At 37.2% G+C, this 18,906-nt stretch overlaps 1 protein-coding gene across 4 annotated transcripts in view; it reads right to left on the bottom strand.

The window, feature by feature from the left end:
* cdk14.L (cyclin-dependent kinase 14 L homeolog) overlaps window positions 1-18,906 on the bottom strand; it is a 347,215-nt gene that overhangs the window by 230,305 nt on the left and 98,004 nt on the right. The window lies entirely within an intron of this gene.

Here is an 18,906-nt window from a genome sequence, read left to right as displayed (position 1 = left end):
TAATCTATTAAACACTCTGATTCCAGATGCTAGTGAGCAACATGCACACAATAGCAATAGTTCCCCTTGATTTTATGGATGGACAGTGTCTTTGGGGCAGATTTATCAAGGGTCAAAGTGAAAATTAGAATTTCGAATTTGAATTTTGAAATTCGATTTTTAGAGTTTTTTGTGAAATTCAACAAGGGAATAGTTAAAATTCGATTCGAGTTTTTAAAAAAATTCTAATTCGATTTTCAAAATGTAGCATGTACTGGCTATTCACCACCTTAAACCTGCCAAATTGCTGTTTTAGCCTATGGGGGACTTCCTGGGATCAATTTGGGGTTGTTTGCAGCCTTCCTGAAAACAAACTTGAATCAAATTCATTCAATTTGAGTTTGTGGGTCGATCCCATTCACCTAAGTTTGAAAAAATTTGAATTTTTTAATAAATTGCAGTCGGTCAAATTTTGGGTTCATGGGATTTTATGGGAGCTTATGAGAGCTTCCATGAACTCTAAATTCAACCCTTGATAAATCTGCCACTTAAAGTAGTGCACTATTTATGCTTTAGTTTTTCTTGCTATATTTGCTTACAGCTCTTGGCATAAGAACACAAGGGCTTGCACACAAGGTGTCACCTGCTAGTGTAGGATCTCCAGCAGAAGGTCCTAAACTAGCAGATGACACTTTGAGGTGTCTAGGTCAGTGGATGGTGCCAGGAGCCTGAGGCAAGCGAAAGGAAAGGCTTGAATGTAGGATTAGCTCCTGTTAAGACTCACTCGAGAAGTGAGAGGTAGACTTAGATGAGATATTAGAGACAACAGAGGTAACACCAAGGAGAACAGAAAGGCTAGCACCCAAGGTCTCACCTGCTAGAGTAGGACCTCCAGCAGAATTTCCAGAGAGAATGACCTTGGAGCAACGCTGTGAAGGTCTTGCTTTGTACAATGGGACTAGACACGTGTGAATGAGAACTACTGCCCTGACTGTGATATCTGAGCAGCTACTAACTACCCTTTATGAGGAGGGTTTACCTTGACCTTTTATAAGAAGGCATTCCAGTATAAAATAGACAATTGTTGATTTTGAAAACCATTGGCAACCAAGTTACTGTGACTTGTGTATGCAAACCAGCATGAAAACCCTTCCTCTAACATAGGGGCCCCAACCTTTTAGATTTTCAGATTTTAAAAAGTTGGAGCATGCAAAAAGTTCCAGGGGGTGCAATGGCTCCTATGTGGCAGCTGTGATTGGCAGTTGGCATCCCCTACAGTATGCCCTGTTTGGCAGTACACATGGTTTTTCTGTAACCAAAGTTTGCCTTTAAGTTAGGAATTCAAAAATAAGCCACTGCATTAAGGCCACTGGGAGCAACATCCGATGGGTTGGTGAGCAACATGATGGGGAACACTGGCTGGCTTGAATAGTGTTATATTTGCTTGCTAGTCAACACATTTACCATGAGCCTTATCTAAAACTGCGGAGCATATTTCTCAATCATACGGTACCACACTTTGTCACAATGATAGAGAGTATGGGGCGCATTCAATAAGCAATTAGTACTCTAATCCGTGGTAATGATTTCCCCTGGGCATCTAAGTATTTACTAGGAATACCATCGCTACACAAACATTGTTTCAATGCAAAGCATGTTAATGAAACATTCATTTAAAAAACAATACAACAAAATTATTGCTGCTGTGTATACTCCAGGATAGGAATATCAAATCATCTACTGAGTGCTGCAACACAAACAATGATTGCTGAGCCTGGAAGTCTTCAGAGACAGCTTGTTGTATATCCATATGTCTGTTTCAGCCCCTGAGACCCTGTATGAGCTCAAGATTGCCACCAGACAGGTACATAACAAGCTATTTATTCACTGCAGCTCCACTTACACTGACCAATGGCCCAGTGGCATTTTCCTCATGCATTTCAAGGCATTGAAATTGAATGGAAATACATTTATGGATTCACAGGGTACAGAGGTCTGTCCATGCTCTCTACAAAAATATATTTTTTACACCTCTGACTTTGCACATGTTTTTTACATCAAGGGGAAAAAAATCTTGGGAGAGGATTGCATTGGACCTTAACTGTCAGCTGCTAGAAGTGCCTGTAACCTGTGCTTCAGCTGCCAGCCAACTGACAGCCACTTGTTTGACATGCCACTTACACTTAGTGGGGAAAGGGATATTATAATACCCAAATATTTATTTTTTCAAAGGAGATCTCCACCAAAAATGGTTATTTGTATAATGAAAGACAAATGCCCATATGCTTCCCTGGTTCACCCATTAATAATTGACCCTTGATATATTTCCTTTATGTGCACAATAGTGATGTGCAGGCTAGACCAATACCCTGTGGGACCCATTTACCCACAGGTTGGGCGGGTTCGAGGACAGGTTGAGCCCTTCACCCCCCATGTACTTCCTGTGCCGGCTTCAGTGTGTATGTATAGGTATGTGCCTGCCCATCCCCCTTTTGTGACATCAGAGATGGGTGGGTGCTGGCCTATAAATAGAAGTGCTAGGTGGGTTTGGGAGGGGTGCAAATTGTGAGAAGGAGGGTTAGAGTCAGGATCACTAGTGCACAACTGCACACACAAGGAGCAGATTTATCAAATGTCGAAGTGAAAATTTCAAATTAAAAAAATTTGAATTTCGAGTTAATTTTTGTGTACTTCGACTAGGGAATATTCCAAATTCGGTTTGAATTTGAAAAAAAATCGAAAATTCTGTACTGTCTCTTCGTCTTTGCCCTTTCGCCATCTAAAACCTGCCGAATTGCTGTTTTAGCCTATTTGGAGTCAGTTAGTGGACTTTTAAAAAGCAAAGGTTTTTTTTGGGAAAAACGTTGAATCGTATGATTCGAATTCGATTGAAAACTGACCAATTCGATCGAAAACGGACCTATTCGGCCAAAATAAACCTTTTTATTTAATTTTGGTTGGTCTTTTTGAATTCGAATTTCGAAGTTTTTCAATTTTGAAATTCGACCCTAGATAAATAAATATATATATATATATATATATATATATATATATATATATATATATATATATATATATATATATATATATATATATATATATATATATATATATAAATATATATATATATATACTATATACAATATATAGTGATCCCACCAACCAGTAAAACAGCTGTTATAATTACAGGACTGTCTTTCTGTATTTTCAAGTTCTCTTCTATTCATCTCCTTTTGGATGTTTAAACCAATATTTAGGTTGATAAGGTCAGTTATCCTATTACCAAGTAACAATTTAGGACTAGTAACAGCAAGGAATGCTTTTACATTAATATAATGTACTGTTACCCCACACTGGTACACATTGTGCATTTGCTTCATAAACACAACTACTGTTAATGTAAATGAGCTGCTGTGTAGCGGTGGGAGCAACCATTCAAGTAGATATAGGGCAATAGGCACATCCCTATAGGGCAACTGCAATGGTGCCAGAATTCTGGGGGGAAACGGTGCAGTGTGGGAAAAAAACATGGAGATCGCATTCAAAATTGTGACCGTACATGTGCCTTAAGCTCTGTAAAGTACAATGGTCTTAGTACTGAACCAGGGAGCTAGCAGACGTCAAAAGGCAACTATAGAATAAAACTTGCCCTCATATAAAGCAGAACATTTGTTGCCATTAAATAATTTATAGGTGCAGGATGCAAACTTATTGTTGGCATTATTGGCCCTTATATGCTCTGTGTTAAACAATAGAGGATAAAATACTAATAAGGAACCGTTTCTGCTGTCTTAGAACATACCTCCCAACATTTGAAAAATAGAAAGAGGGACAAAAAGATCTGCTTCTCCAAGTGCGGCAGATTTTTTTGATCATGCTCATTTTGTGGCCACACCCCTAAATACCATGTCCAGATTACAATAGATGGCAAGTTATAGAAAGTTTGAACACATTTCTGGGGTTTTAGGGTTTCTGCTAATGAATTTGCCCTTTAAGCTGCAAGTCACAGTTTCCCCAAGACTTTATGCAAATCCAAGTACGGGGAGAATACTACCTCTCCAAACACTGCGGGGCACATTTACTTAGCTCAAATGAAGGATTAGAAGGAAAAAAAACTTCGAATTTCGAATGTTTTTTTTGGCTACTTTGACCATCGAATTGGCTACTTTGACCTTCGACTACGACTTTGAATCAAATGATTCAAACTAAAAATCGTTCGACTATTCGACCATTCGATAGTCGAAGTACTGTCTCTTTAAAAAAACCTCAATCACCTACTTCGCCACCTAAAACCTACCGAGGTACAATGTTAGCCTATGGGGAAGGTCCCCATAGGCTTTCCTAGCTTTTTTTGATCGAAGGAAAATCGTTCGATCGATGGATTAAAATCCTTCGAATCGTTCGATTAGAAGGATTTAATCGTTCCTATGATCGTTCGAACGAATTGCGGTAAATCGATTCGAAGTCGAAGGATTTTACTTCGATGGTCGAATATCGAGGGTTAATTAACCCTCGATGTTCGACCTATAGTAAATGTGCCCCTGCTTCTTCGTGCTGCACATCCCTTCCGTCCCCCATCGGTGAATATCCAGACAGTAGTGAACAATTCATGGAACATCAGGAGAAAGCTTTAATGGTCCATATTAAAACATTTTTTCAGCATTTCAGCATACAGAACAGTGGATAATACACTTAGTAGTTTCCCCAAGAGACCTGCTTATCTTATATAGTTATAATTTTATTTTTGCTTATGTTAAATTGTTACAAGTGTATTTAAGAGCAGCTGCCGAGTATTCTGGGCTCTCTGCCAAAAGCCTCTTATTTAATTACATTTGAGAAACATTGTATCTTTTTCTGGCTGTTCAGCGCGGGAGATCAAAGAGCTTGCCGGCTGAGCTGTCAAAATCGGACTGTCCCGCGAAAAAAGGGACAGTTGGGAGGTATGTTAGAATCCCACATGAACATCTAAATACTGAAAACTTCTTCATGTTTATTTAATTCTAAGGCCCAGGCTTTCCCTTAGAAGTCTTATGTACTAGACATCTGAGCATGGCTATAACCTGTAATAATAAGAACAGCCATTAAAATAAACCAGTTGATCCCCACAGTGTAATACGTTTGTTATAAAGTATCATAACAACACCTGCCACTTTTTCAGGAAAGTCCTGGGAGACAACAGAAAGCGCCTTAATGGCAGATTAAATGTGAAAATCACCTGACGCCCCTATACACAAGCTGTGTGGCTCCAGCGTGCTGTGCATTATTTCATGATGGAGGAACAGCTTGAGAATGTCAGACTTTGTCGCCATATGTACTTTCCCCATTTGCATACATTTACATCCACGAAATGAAATGCACCACAAGACGGGATTCATAGCAAGAGGGGAACATTTAATTAAGCGAAAAGCTGCCGGTAATACGCAAAGGCATTTTACTCTTTTATCACAAAGAATAATAGCAACGGGTACGTAATTAAAAATGTGACTAATTGTCTTGTTATAGCCATTATCTTTCGCCCATATTAATTACATTGGTATCAGTTATCATTAACATGGGCTGGGAGGAGGTGAGCCTAAGAAGAAGCCATTACCTACTCACTTCTGCTATTAGCAACAACAGTTCTATTGAGACTATTCCATTGACAACCAATTAATTAGAGTCCACTTTTGGGGGTTATTTACTAAACTCTGAATGCAAAAATCAAGAATAAAATCAGACTTTAAAAAAATTACACATTTTTCAGAATTTATTAAACCCAGAGGATGGAAAAGTCCGAATCAGAAAATCCGGCATCTCCGACCTGTCGAGGTTGCCTATAAGTCGATAGGACAAGTTCCAATGATTTTTTAATGTGCGCTGGGTTTTGGGCAATACCCTGTAGTTTTCGGGTTAAAAATCTGAGTTTTCGGGTGAAAAAAATCCTAAAAATCGGATAAAAAATCTGAAAAAAACGTGAAAATCTAATTTTCAGGTAAATGTAATAATAATTAAGTGCAATTCTGTAACCATATTTTTTTTATTATCGATATCGAATACATACATATCTAATTTCCAGCACGCACTACACTTGCAAAGAGGGTGAAGGTAAGACGCACCAGATTTAATTAAGTGATGCACCAATAATATTCTAATGGAAGAATATATCACCATACAGTATATCATTTTAGGCAGTAGAACATAAAAAAAGGCGGTATCAATATTTTAGTGCATTTTTTGAAGGCTTTTTGTAGACAGCATAAGAAAAAAAAGCCTTAAAAAGAGAAAGCATATGATTGATATACAGCATTTGCTCCATATTTCTCTGCATTGCACCATTTATTTGTGCTAACACTGGCTACTATCTCCCCCATAATTATAGATGAGTCCTCAAGTTTACATACACCTATGCAAATAATCTTCAAACATTAAGGGGCAGATTTATCAAAGGTCAAAGTGAAAATTCGAATTTTGAAGTTTTTCAAATTCGAAATTCGACCCTTGATAAATCTGCCCCTTAGAGTGTAATTTAGCAAAGGTCAAATTCGTTTCTTATTCAAGAAAAAACTTGAATGGGAAAAACTTGATTCAGCGAGTTTTTCTTGAAAAACCTGATAACTGGAATTAATCGAGTTATAGACCAAAAAAAACTAGAAACTAGAAAATCTTGAACATCATGAAGGCTATTAACATCTTCAGATGGTTTAAGGGGCCTCTGCCATTGACTCCTACAGGACCTTGACAGGTTCTAGATGGTGTATTCTTGGATTTGAGCTATTTCCAGGGTCATGGTACAATAAATCTCAAAAAAGTAAGGTTTTTTTTTAACCCGAAAATGTGAGTTTTGACCAAAAAAATCAACTTGAAAACTCAAATTTTCGTGAAAAACACAACTTGAACCTTAATAAATACCCCCTTAAACATCCCTCATAAATTCTCTAAGGAAAATACAAAATCTTTTCTAAACTCTTTTGGGCAGGGTCTTCTTTACTTCTTGTATTATGTCTTTTTTTGCATGTACTCTGTTCAATATATAGACCCAATAATTGCACAGTGCTGCGGAATATGTTAGTGCTTTTTAAATACGCATTAATAAGACAAGATTCCACATCAAAATAAATCGGAAGTCCACTGAGAAGCCCTCTGTATAAACAAACCCCTCCCTACCTCTGGCTGAAGCCTTGATTTGTCTATTAAATAAAGAGCAGCTCATTATACAGAGGCTTCTCAAGGGACTGCTGATTTGTTTTGATTGTGCTCCAAAGAACCAGAAGCAGAATGTGACTTCGCTTTCCATTGCAGATTTTGCCCTGTTTTGACAAAAAATATTACTTTCTTCTGTCTACAAAACAGGCAAAGGGTAAGTTCAGCACAAACCTATTCCATACCTCCCAACATTTTGGAAATCTAAAGAGGGACAAAAAGATTTTCTGGCGAAATGATTTGACCATGCCCATTTTTGTGGCCACACCCCCTAATAACCATGTTCATTTTAAAATATTTGGCAAGTTATGAAAGTTTGAACACATTTCTGTGGTTTTTAATGTGTTATTACAGTTTTGCTAATGAAGGTGAATTGTCCTTTAAGCTGTAAGTTTGAGTTTCCCCAAGAGACCTGTTTATCTTAAATTGTTACAATTGTGTTTTGCTTATCTTGAATTTTTACAAAAGTATCAAAGTGTACCTGGTGGCCGTTCTGGGCTCTCTGCCAAAAGCCAATAAAGTGAGACACTTTGCATCTTTTTATGGCTGTTCAGTGCAGGAGATCAAAGAGAAAGTCAGGATATTTCAGTAACAAACCCGGGACTGTGGGTTGAGCTGTCAAAATCGGGACTAACCCACAAAAGCTGGGAGGTATGCTATTCGTGTTGTATAATGACTATTACCATGTAAGGACAGGACACCTTTCTATTACAGGTATGGGATCTGTTATCTAGTAACCCGTTATCCCGAAAGCTCTGAATTACAGGAATGTCATCTCCCGTTGACTCCATTTTATCCAAATAATCCACAGTATAAAAAATGATTTCCTTCTTCTCTGTAATAATAAAACAGTAATTTGTACTTTATCCAAACCAAGATATAATTAATTCTTATTGGAAGCAAAACCAGCCTATTGGGAATATTTAATGTTTAAATGATTTTCTAGTAGACTTAAGGTATGAAAATCCAATTTATGGAAAGGTCCATTAATCATAAAAGCCCCAGATTCCAAGCATTCTGGATAACAGGTCCCATAATTGTACTTTCATATAGTGCTGTATAAGTGGGTTCTTCAAAAGCTTGTGCTAGTGAAATCCACTGGGTACCCTTGCACTTTGACCAGTGTGTAAATACACAAACTGTAGTTGCCGCTTTAGGAATAAGGTCTAATTGTAGTTCTGCATGTGATTTGCATTTAGGTCTAAAGTTGAGAAGCATTTAATCCAATTAGCTCATATTTCACAGCTGTCCCACTGCGTTATGTTAAATGTCGCACGTCAAAAAAACCTTATGAGTTCTGTGAAAATGTCAGGTCTCTTTGGGTAAGCACTGAATATTGCATTTAATTTACTATTTTTATCAAGTTCTTTAGTGGCATATTTATCAATTTCATGAAAAAAATAGAATCTTGCACAATGGTGACTTAACGAGATTTTCACCACAACTGTGCGGTACAATTAAAAAATCTAAAATGGCTAAATTATGATCAAGTTATGCAGCAGCCAAAAATTTAATTGCAATTAAATTTCTCTCTTAATAAGATATATGGGGGCTTGCTTTGCTAAAAAATGAATTAGAGCTCACTCAAATAACTGATTACAGTACAAAAACAATCTAACAAGATATGGACCTTTTGCACAAATTCTGCATGTAGAGAGACAGGATTTCTGATGATTTTAATAGACTGAGCTTGAATACATCTTTTAGGCAAAAGGAGCCCCTCTATAATATATATTGGATTTAACTGTCAATGAATATCTGACACCCAACTGCTGCAAGACGACAGAATGAAGAGAAACAGATGCTGAGAGAGGAATAGTGAAGATAAACTTGATTATTTCAGAAACAATGCAGAATATTTAATTGTTTGTATTTAGAAAACTTCTTATTTCAGTATGCTGAAGCTTATATAAAATTAAATTTTTCCAATTGTTCACCTTTAAAGGTGCCACCATCTTTTCTGGTCTTTCAGGTGTCTGCCATCAGGCTTGGGCGACCGAATGCACTCTACAGAACTTTTTCAGAAATGTCTGTACTGCAGGGCTAGAACTAGGGGTAGGCAGGTGCATAGGGTGAATCTTAACGGGGACACAATTTAGGGGATGTAAAAAAATGAATGGGTGGGGGGCATGTTTGCTTTGGGCAGCCTTGGATGCTCAAGTCTCTAAGGCCAGTTCTTGGGAACTCTTGGGTGGCAGAGAGAAAATTGTGGTGTGGCACTCAGCAAACAGTACCCAGCATTGTTTTTTTTTTTTTTTTTAAAAAAAAAGGAAGGATGTAGGGACTTGGCACTAGCAGCAGTTGTGTATCAAATGGGTCAGCTGGGAGGCTACAATTAAACCAATGGTGTGTGGCAGGGGGAGGGGAGCAGATGATTGTGTCAGGCACCCCTGGGTGCCCATATATCTCAGCCCAGCTCTGGGAACACCAGGGAGGATGAAAGACAATGGCAGCATGGCACTCAGCAAACAGTATCCAGGGCTGGTGCAATTTTTGATGGAGTGGAGTGCCAGGCTGGGGTAACCTTAAACCAGTGATCCCCAACCAGTAGCTTGTGAGCAAAATGTTGCTCCCCAACCCATTGGATGTTCCTCTCAGTGGCCTCAAAGCAGATGCTTATTTGTTAATTCCAGACTTGAGGCAAGTTTTGGTTGCATAAAAAACAGATGCACTGCCAAATGGAGCATCATGTAGGCTGCCAGTCCATTTAGGGGCTACCAATAGCCAATCACAGCCCTTATTTGGCACCTCCCAGGAACATTTTACATGCTTGTGTTGCTTGGGGACCCCTGCCTTAAACCATTGTGCTCCATGTTGCAGAAAAATCCCTCACTTGGAAATCCCTATGTTCCAACATTTGGTTAAACGATCCCATATAGGTACCCTAATGCCAAACTACACACACCTTTATGTTTCCAAATGTGCTGTTCCCTAAGACTCAAAAGGATCTCCACTAGTGATGGGCGAATAAATTCACCAGGCGCGGTTCACCGCCGGCGAATAAATTCGCAAAACTGCAGTGAAATTTCGCCAGCGTCAAAAAATTTTGGAAACACGTCGGAGAAGTTGCTCGCGTCAAAACTGTTGCGCGTCAACATTATTCAGACGCAATTGACTTTAACTGCCGGCGTCAAAATTTGCACTTCACGAATTTTCCACTGTTTCAAATTTTTCCGATAAAACAAACGGGACAAATTCGCCCATAACTAATCTCCACTCTTCCGTACTATAATATATTTTTCATTATTTCAACATTATCGGACAATGTTAAAGCCCTAATTTCCATGTTAGAGTGCCATAGAGTTGGTTTATATGGCCCGGGATTAATATCCTGCAGTAAGGAATCAATAGCTAATAACTAGACTGGCAAGAACGGAAATGTGTGCAGGCAGCAATCCATAATCAATGCTTTATCAAAACAAGATAATCTTGTCATTAATATCGACATTTGGAATACTGACCCCGAAAAAGATTGTAAGTACTCCCCAGTCTTCATGTTAACTATGCGCAATTCTATTATGCAGCAGAACAGGAACTTTCCATTTATATAAGAACGCCCTGCCGAGAAGCCAGATCCTAAGTAACGTGCAGCATTCATAAGCACGACAAATGGATTTCATATATAGATGTGACACGCAGATACTGCCATTGATAATAACATCAAAATATGGAGCCAACAAGAGCTCAGAAACAACAGCCACATGTACTAAATATTTAAGTGCCTGCCAGGATGCACTTCCCTTCTTCTAAAGGTGAAACACAGAAAAAGCTTTCCTGAGTTTAGAGGTTAAGCCTATTTAATTATTTTGTGAGTCACCTCAAGCAAATGGATGCATCTATTACAGCGAGAGCAAATCTAATGGACAGGCAAGAGAGAGCAGAAGGGAGGAAGAAATGATCTGTCTTGTGAAACATAATTCACTTTATTATCCAAATCAAATATGAATTTGCCTGCTTGATAAAATCTAGGTATAATGGGGCGGGGGCAAGGTCTGAGCAGATCATGTCTTGCCAACAACAAGGAGAATGAAAAACCTAAACAGAATTTAACACGGATGCACAAATATGAAATATATTGACTTTATTTTTGGTGAGAAGCAAAACTGTCAGACAAAGATCAGCATCTTCACATAATGGCAAAATACAGCGATAAAAATAAGTTCTTCTGTTTTTGATGAACAGGTATAAGATCAATTATCTAGAGTGCTTGAGGCCTAGATAAGTGATCTTTCCATAATGTGGATCTCCATACTGTCTGCTAAAAACACATGTACATGGTCACTTAATACATGTATGGGATCCCTATCCAGAAAGCTCCGAATTACAGAAAGGTTGTCTCCCATACACTCTATTTTATCCAAATAATCCAATTTTTTTTGAAAAAAAATTTCCTTTTTCTCTGTAATAATAAAACAGTACCTTGTGATCGAAGGAAAATCGTTCGATCGATGGATTAAAATCCTTCGAATCGTTCGATTCGAAGGATTTAATCTTTCGATCGACCGATTTTTCCTTTGATCGTTCGTACTAAATGCGGTAAATCCTTTGACTTCGATATTCGAAGTCGAAGGATTTTAAATCGACGGTTGAATATCGAGGGTTAACTAACCCTCGATATTCGACCCTTAGTAAATGTGCCCCATAATGTCGCTTTAAAAATTCGACTTTGACCATTCGCCATCTAAAACCTGCCGAATTGCTGTTTTAGCCTAACCTCCTAGAACCTATTTGGAGTCAATTGGTGGAGTTTGAAATATCAAAGGTTTTTTTTTTTTGGAAAAACTTTGAATCGAATTTGATCGAATGCGCTATTACTTCGATTTGTACGATTCAAATTCGATCGAAAACGGGAATATTCACCCAAAATTCATCCGATAAAGGCCAATGTAGCCGAAACATGTTGTGCAGGACTTTCTGCAAATAAAGAGATGACATTTTAAAACAGAAAAATGTGGTATTATCTCCTATCTCCAAAAAAAAAAAAAATTCGATCTTTTTTTAATTTCGAATTTTGAAGTTATGGGAGTTCAAAAAAAACTCCCAGTACTTCGAAATTGTACCCTTGATAAATCTGCACCTTAATGTTTAAATGATTTTCTAGTAGACTTTAGATATGAAGGTCCACATTACGTAAAGATCCGTTATCCAAAAAGCATCAGGCCCATGAATGTGCTTTTTATTCCTGAAAATAGGAAATAGGTTACAAGTTAATGTGGCAAAGGGAGTTAACTGAAGTAACATTTTCCCACTGTGTCAGTGTTACAGATCTCAGGGCCTTTGACTTGACCAGATCTGTTTTTAAATGTGTTTATTAATGATCTGTGAATTTGGCAAGGAAACCGCAGTCTCAGTTTCCCAACTCGTCACATTTATTCAGCATGATAACAAGCTCTGGTTATAACGTTTCCCTTCTGCACATGTGATACATGACTATAAAGCTCAATCATAAAAGTAATATACTGGACAGTAGCATGAAATACATATGGTTGATAGTTAACTAAACCTTTAAATACTAGTTAGATAATTGTTTACATGTAAATGCTCAGAATCTTTCATATGTCTGAAAAATATCACGCCAACAAGCCCAAGAACAGTGCAAGCTATGCTATAGGAGTCATCATTAGCAGGTATATTGTGAAGCTAGCGACAGAGGGCATCATTATATACCTGGCAATAAAGTTATGGGATTCATTATCCGGAAAGCTCTGAATTATGGAAGGCCATCTCCCCAGACTTAATTTTAATCAAATAATTACATTTACAAATGTTTTCCTTTGTCTCTGTAATAATAAAAGAGTATTTTGTGCTTGATACCAACTGAGATATAATTAATCCTTCTTGGAAGCAAAAGAAGCCTATTGGGTTTATTTCATGTTTAAATGATTTTTTTAGGTATGGAGATCCAAATAATGGAAAGATCCCTTATCTGGAAAATCATTCTGGATAACAGGTCCCATACCTGTAAACATAATTAGAAATATAGGTAAAATGTCAATTCAGAAACACATCGGCTTCATAGTTAAATATTTCTATTTTTCTCTTGAGCTAAACTGGTATAAACTGAAATATATAAAAAAATGTATCTAGTGAAGTAGTTTGTATGTTTCTGGGAATGCCTTTGAGTTTACACCACTGTAAGGGGGTTATTTACCTCGAATGAACTCGAATAACCTTAAGGGGTCGGGGGGTAAAAAATACTTCGAAATTCGACCATCAAATTGAAATACTTTGAATTCGAATATCGAATTCGAACTTTTTTCATCGAATTTGGGTATTCTGCGGTCGAAGTACAATCGTTCGATCGAACGATTAAATTCTTCGAAACGAACGATTTGTACGATTTTCCTTCGAATACAAAAGAATTGCTCTGGCAGGTCCCCATAGGCTAACATAGCATTTCAGCAGGTTTAATTTGGCGAAGTATTGAAGTCAAAGTTTTTTTAAAGAGACAGTACTTTGATTATCGAATGGTTGAATATTCAAACTATTTTACTTCGAATCGAATTCGAAGTAAATTAAAAGTCGTAGTATCCTTTTCGATGGTCAAAGTATCCAACTTCGGATTTCGAATTTTTTTACTTCGAAAATTCCCTCGAATTCACTTCGACCCTTGATAAATCTGCCCCTAAAACTCGAATGGTTTGTAATTTAAAAAAAAAACTTGAATGGAAAAAACCTTGAATCAGTACGTTCAGGGATAACACCTCGAAAACTCAAACTGATCGTGTTTTCGATGGGAAAAACTCAAATCACTCGAATTGATCAATTTTCAGGCAAAACCCTCAGAAAAAACCTCAAACATCATGAAGGCTATTAACATCTTTAAATGGTTCAAGGGATCTCTGACATTTTGACTTCTATATGATTTTGACAAGTATTTGATGGTGTATATTCGGATTTGAGATATTTCCAGGGTCAGGGTATAATAAATCTTGAAAAATTTGAGTTTTTTAAAAAACCCAAAAAATCCTAGTTTTTTTCCCCCTGAAAATATGAATTTTGACCAAATAAAATCAGCTCGAAAACTTGAATTTTCATGGAAAACACAACTTGAACCTTAATAAATCTGCTCCTAAGTGGCAACACATTGCATGGAAAAACAAAAGTATCTTAACACTTAGGGCCACTAAAGGGTGAATATTCTCCTTGTCTAACTCCGCCAAAGTTCGCATAGTATAAGAGGTGTATTTTCACAGTGACATTGCAGACTGACTAGAAACTGTACTTATGAAATTGCTAGTGCAATGTGACAAAATTGTAAATATACAATTGAATTGAGAAAACAAGTGGCAAATTGACAGCATAAATAAATGAAGTACAGTATGTGGAAAAGTAACATGGAAGATACAGGTTTGATGGAGATGCAAAAGTGGCTTCTGTGCTCTATAATGGTATTTCAGCAACCTGAATTTACATTTGATGTGGTGCTCTTTATAAATTAGTGTTTCACACTGCAGTTGCTATGGCTGGTAAAGAGGGGAAGTTTATTCAACTAAATGTCCTACTTATTGGCGAAATTGTAATTTTTGAAAAAAAAATACACCAAATATTAAATGGGTTGTTCACCTTTGAGTTAACTTTTAGTATGATGTAGAGCAGTGAACCCCAACCAGTAGCTCGTGAATAACATGTTGCTCACCAACCCCTTGGATGTTGCTCCCAGTGGTCTCAAACAAGGGCTTATTTTTGAATTCCAGGCTTGGAGGCAAGTTTTGGTTGCATAAAAACCAGGTGTTCTTCCAAACAGAGCCTCCTATAGGCTGCCAGTCCACATAGGGACTATCAATAGCCAATCACAACCCTTATTTGGCACCACCCAGGAACTTGTTTCATGCTTGTGCTGCTCCCCAACTCTTTTTACATCTGAATGTTGCTCACGGGTGAAAAAGGTTGGGGACCCCTGATGTAGAGAGTGATATTCTGAGACAATTTGCAATTGGTTTTCATTTTTTTTATTATTTGTGGTTATTTAGCTTTTTATTCAACAGCGCTACAGTTTGCAATTTCAGCCATCTGGTTTATAGGGTCCAAATTACCCTAGCAACCATGCATTGATTTGAATAATAGACTGGAATATGAATAGGAGAGGTCTAAACAGAAAGATGAGTAATAAAAAGCAGCGATAACAATACATGTGTGATCTTACAGAGCCTTTGTTTTTAGATGGGGTCAGTGACCCCCATTTGAAATCTTGAAAGAGTCAGAAGAAGCAGGCAAATAATTAAAGAACTATATATATATATATATAAAAAAAAAAAAAATTAAAAAGTTGCTTAGAATTGGCCATTTCATAACATGCCCTAAAAGTTAACTTAAAGGTGAACCACCCTTTTAACTTTTTGCTCTCTAGTTTATTTTAAGATACATTTACAGCACAAGCTTATTTGTAACGGCCATATATTGAAACTATGTGACATGCAGCTTCATTATTTGGTATTTTAACTTGCTTTTTTTTAATCTGAAAGGTACAGTATTCATTTTATTCTTCTTTTACTCTTGCAACTCTACTGTTCCTTATGTCTGACTTCCATTTCTAATAACAATTTCTACTGCCTTTCACCTCCCACTATAGTTTGTTCTCTCCATATTTTTATCTCTGACTCCCTCTTCCATATGTGCAGCTCTGGCCTCTGCTTTGTACAGGATTCATTGCAGTGGATTACAGAGAAATGTTGTATCCGTAGCAGGGAGAATGGAAAAGAAGCATTGAGGCAGCTCTAACAGATATTTGCTCTTCATTTCCAAGCCAGGCTCAAAATGTTCAGTGTTAAAAGACAGAAAAATCATTCTGTAATTAGGGTGGAGAACAATATGAGTTGCATTATAAGAAAGCAGGGATCAAATATAACCCCCCCCAACCAGCTGTACTGAAATATAGGCGCCTATTTTTCGCAGGGGTGTCTACAAACTATGAATACCTACGGTTAAAATAAACTTACCCTTAAAGACATGATATAACAAGTACTGTATATAGTGAATAAAGTACCCCCTATTGTAAAATATAAGGATATTATAAGTTACAGAGGAGTTTTTTTTTTACGAACTCTGAGGTTACTTCTAATATCCTCATATTTTGCAATAGGGGTACTTTATTTATTGTAACACACACATTTTAGTGAGTCATGTGAAAAAAATGACATCACTACTCACCGTTTATAACTGATGACTAGTCACCGTTTATATAGTGGATAATGTACCCCTTACTGTAATTTATAAAGATATTATGTCACCGAGGAGTTATGTGACCATATAAAAGCACAAGGCCGAAGGGGGGTACATTATGCATTATAATTTACCTTTTGTGTGGAATGCCGGGAGGGAGGTGGGGGGGTCAAAGGTTTCGTTGTCCAATTCTGGTTGCCGGCATCCAAATCCGGACGCGACAGCGTCAAATACGGATGCGCGGCGTCAAATTCGGACTCGCTGCATCAAATTCGCCGGACGGGGACCCCCTGTTATAAACGGCGTGTTCTGACGTCAGAAAGCTCCGTTTATAAGGATATAATTTACAATCTAGTCCCATAGGGAAATGACCAGGCTGTAGATTATATAGTGAATAAAGTACCCCCTTTTGTAAAATATAAGGATATTATAAGTTACCGAGGAGTTTCATGACCATATAAAAACACGAGGCCGAAGGCCGAGTGTTTTTATACAGGTCATGAAACTCCGAGGTAACTGCTAATATCCTCATATTTTACAACTGGGGGTACTTTATTTATTATAATACACAAGTTTCAGTGAGTCATGTGACAGAAATGACATCAGAACTCACCGTTTATAACTGATGACATCAGAACTCACCGTTTATAAGGATATAATTTACAAGATATTCATAGCTTTTGTGTATGATATAGTGAATAAAGTACCCCCAGTTGTAAAATATGAGGATATTAGAAGTTACCTCGGAGTTTCCTGACCTGTATAAAAACACTCGGCCTTCGGCCTCGTGTTTTTATATGGTCATGAAACTCCTCGGTAACTTATAATATCCTTATGTTTTACAAGAGGGGGTACTTTATTCACTATATCATTTACAAGATATTCATGACTTTTGTGTATTATAAATATTTACCCACTACATGAGGCAGGTATAGCAGTTCATGCTCAGATGCTACTATAAACAAATCTAAGCACTCGTGTCTTAATGCAAAGGAAAAGTACAAACGTATTAGATCAACGTTTCCGTCGGTTCTCTCTGGGACCTCTGTCAAGAAAAATATAAGCATTACTATTGTTCCCTTTAAGGAGTGGTTCACCTTTACGTTAACTTATACTATGTTATAGAATGGCCACTTCTAAGCAACTTTTCAGTTGATCTTCCTTTCTTTCCATTGTTTTTCAATTATTTTTTATTATTCTTCCTCTGACTCTTTCCAGCTTTCAAATTGGAGTCACTGACCCCATCTAAAAACAAATGCACTGTAAGGCTACAAATGTATTGTTATTGCTACTTTGTATTACTCATCTTTCCATTCAGTCCCTCTCCTATTCATATTGCAGTCTATTTAAATCAATGAATGGTTGCTAGAGTCATTTGCACCCTAGCAACCAAATCGCTGAAATTGTAAACTGTAGAGGTACCGAATAAAAAGCTAAATAACTTAAAAACCACAAATAATAAAAAATGATAACCAATTACAAATTGTCTCCGATTATCACTTTCTACATCATACGAAAAGTTAACTCAAAGGTGAATAACCCCGTTAACATATACAGTGCCAAGCGTTCTAATCCATCAACAAGCAGACACATTTTTAGATACTCAATAACAAGAGTATCAAAACGTTGAGTGGGAGAATTTCTTCTCCAATGGAAGGCATACACAACCTATTGTTTTCAGTAAAACTAAAACTCAGCTAAACATGAGGCTGTATAGTACTGGTGTACACCTATATGAACACCTATATTCCATATTCCGCACATGTATATTAGTATTTGGACATTTTGGTAGTAAACAGAATAAGACAGTGTTTTTTTTCCAGACACTGGCTATTTCTAATAGTGGTACCATTGTATTCTATAAGCTTCCAGCCCCTGGAGTAGCAAACTTAGAATTATTTCCTAATTGCCTTGTGTATATATACTGTATATATATATATATATATATATATATATATATATATATATAATCCAGTAAATGGACCCGCACTCGTTCATATTAGTGAAATAAATGTGTCTTTATTCACAGGTTCATTTCCAACGTTTCGGTCCTCTCTGGGACCTTTTTCAAGGATGATCCCAGAGAGCACAGAAACGTTGGAAATGAACCTGTGAATAAAGACACATTTATTTCACTAATATGAACGAGTGCGGGTCCATTTACTGGATTGTATTATCAAACTTTGACCAACGCACCACCATCGACAGAAATATATCCGGGAGGAGTGCGTTCACTGTACCGACAGAATATATATATATATATATATATATATATATATGCATAAACTTGCTCTACAAAGCTGGGTACACATGAAGCTGTTCCCTAGAAATCCAATGTAACCCTTGTCTGATTTGTTTGGTTCCCTCTAGTGACGCCTCTAAGCAAAAGCTTTTACAAGTCACTTAAAAGGGTTGTTCACCTTTAAATTAATTTTTACTATGATGTAGAGAGTGATAATCTGAGACAATTGATTTTGTTGAGTTATTTACCTACTTATTCTAGGACCCAATTAACGCGAGTAACTGTGCGTTGGTTTGAGAGACTGGAATATGAATAGTTAATAATAAAAAGTAGCAATAACAGTA

This window comes from Xenopus laevis, chromosome 6L, assembly GCF_017654675.1.
Source record: "Xenopus laevis strain J_2021 chromosome 6L, Xenopus_laevis_v10.1, whole genome shotgun sequence".
In the NCBI taxonomy this organism is placed as follows: Eukaryota; Metazoa; Chordata; class Amphibia; order Anura; family Pipidae; genus Xenopus; species Xenopus laevis.
Note: the sequence above shows the minus strand (reverse complement) of the source record. Positions and strands in the feature narration are given on the sequence as shown.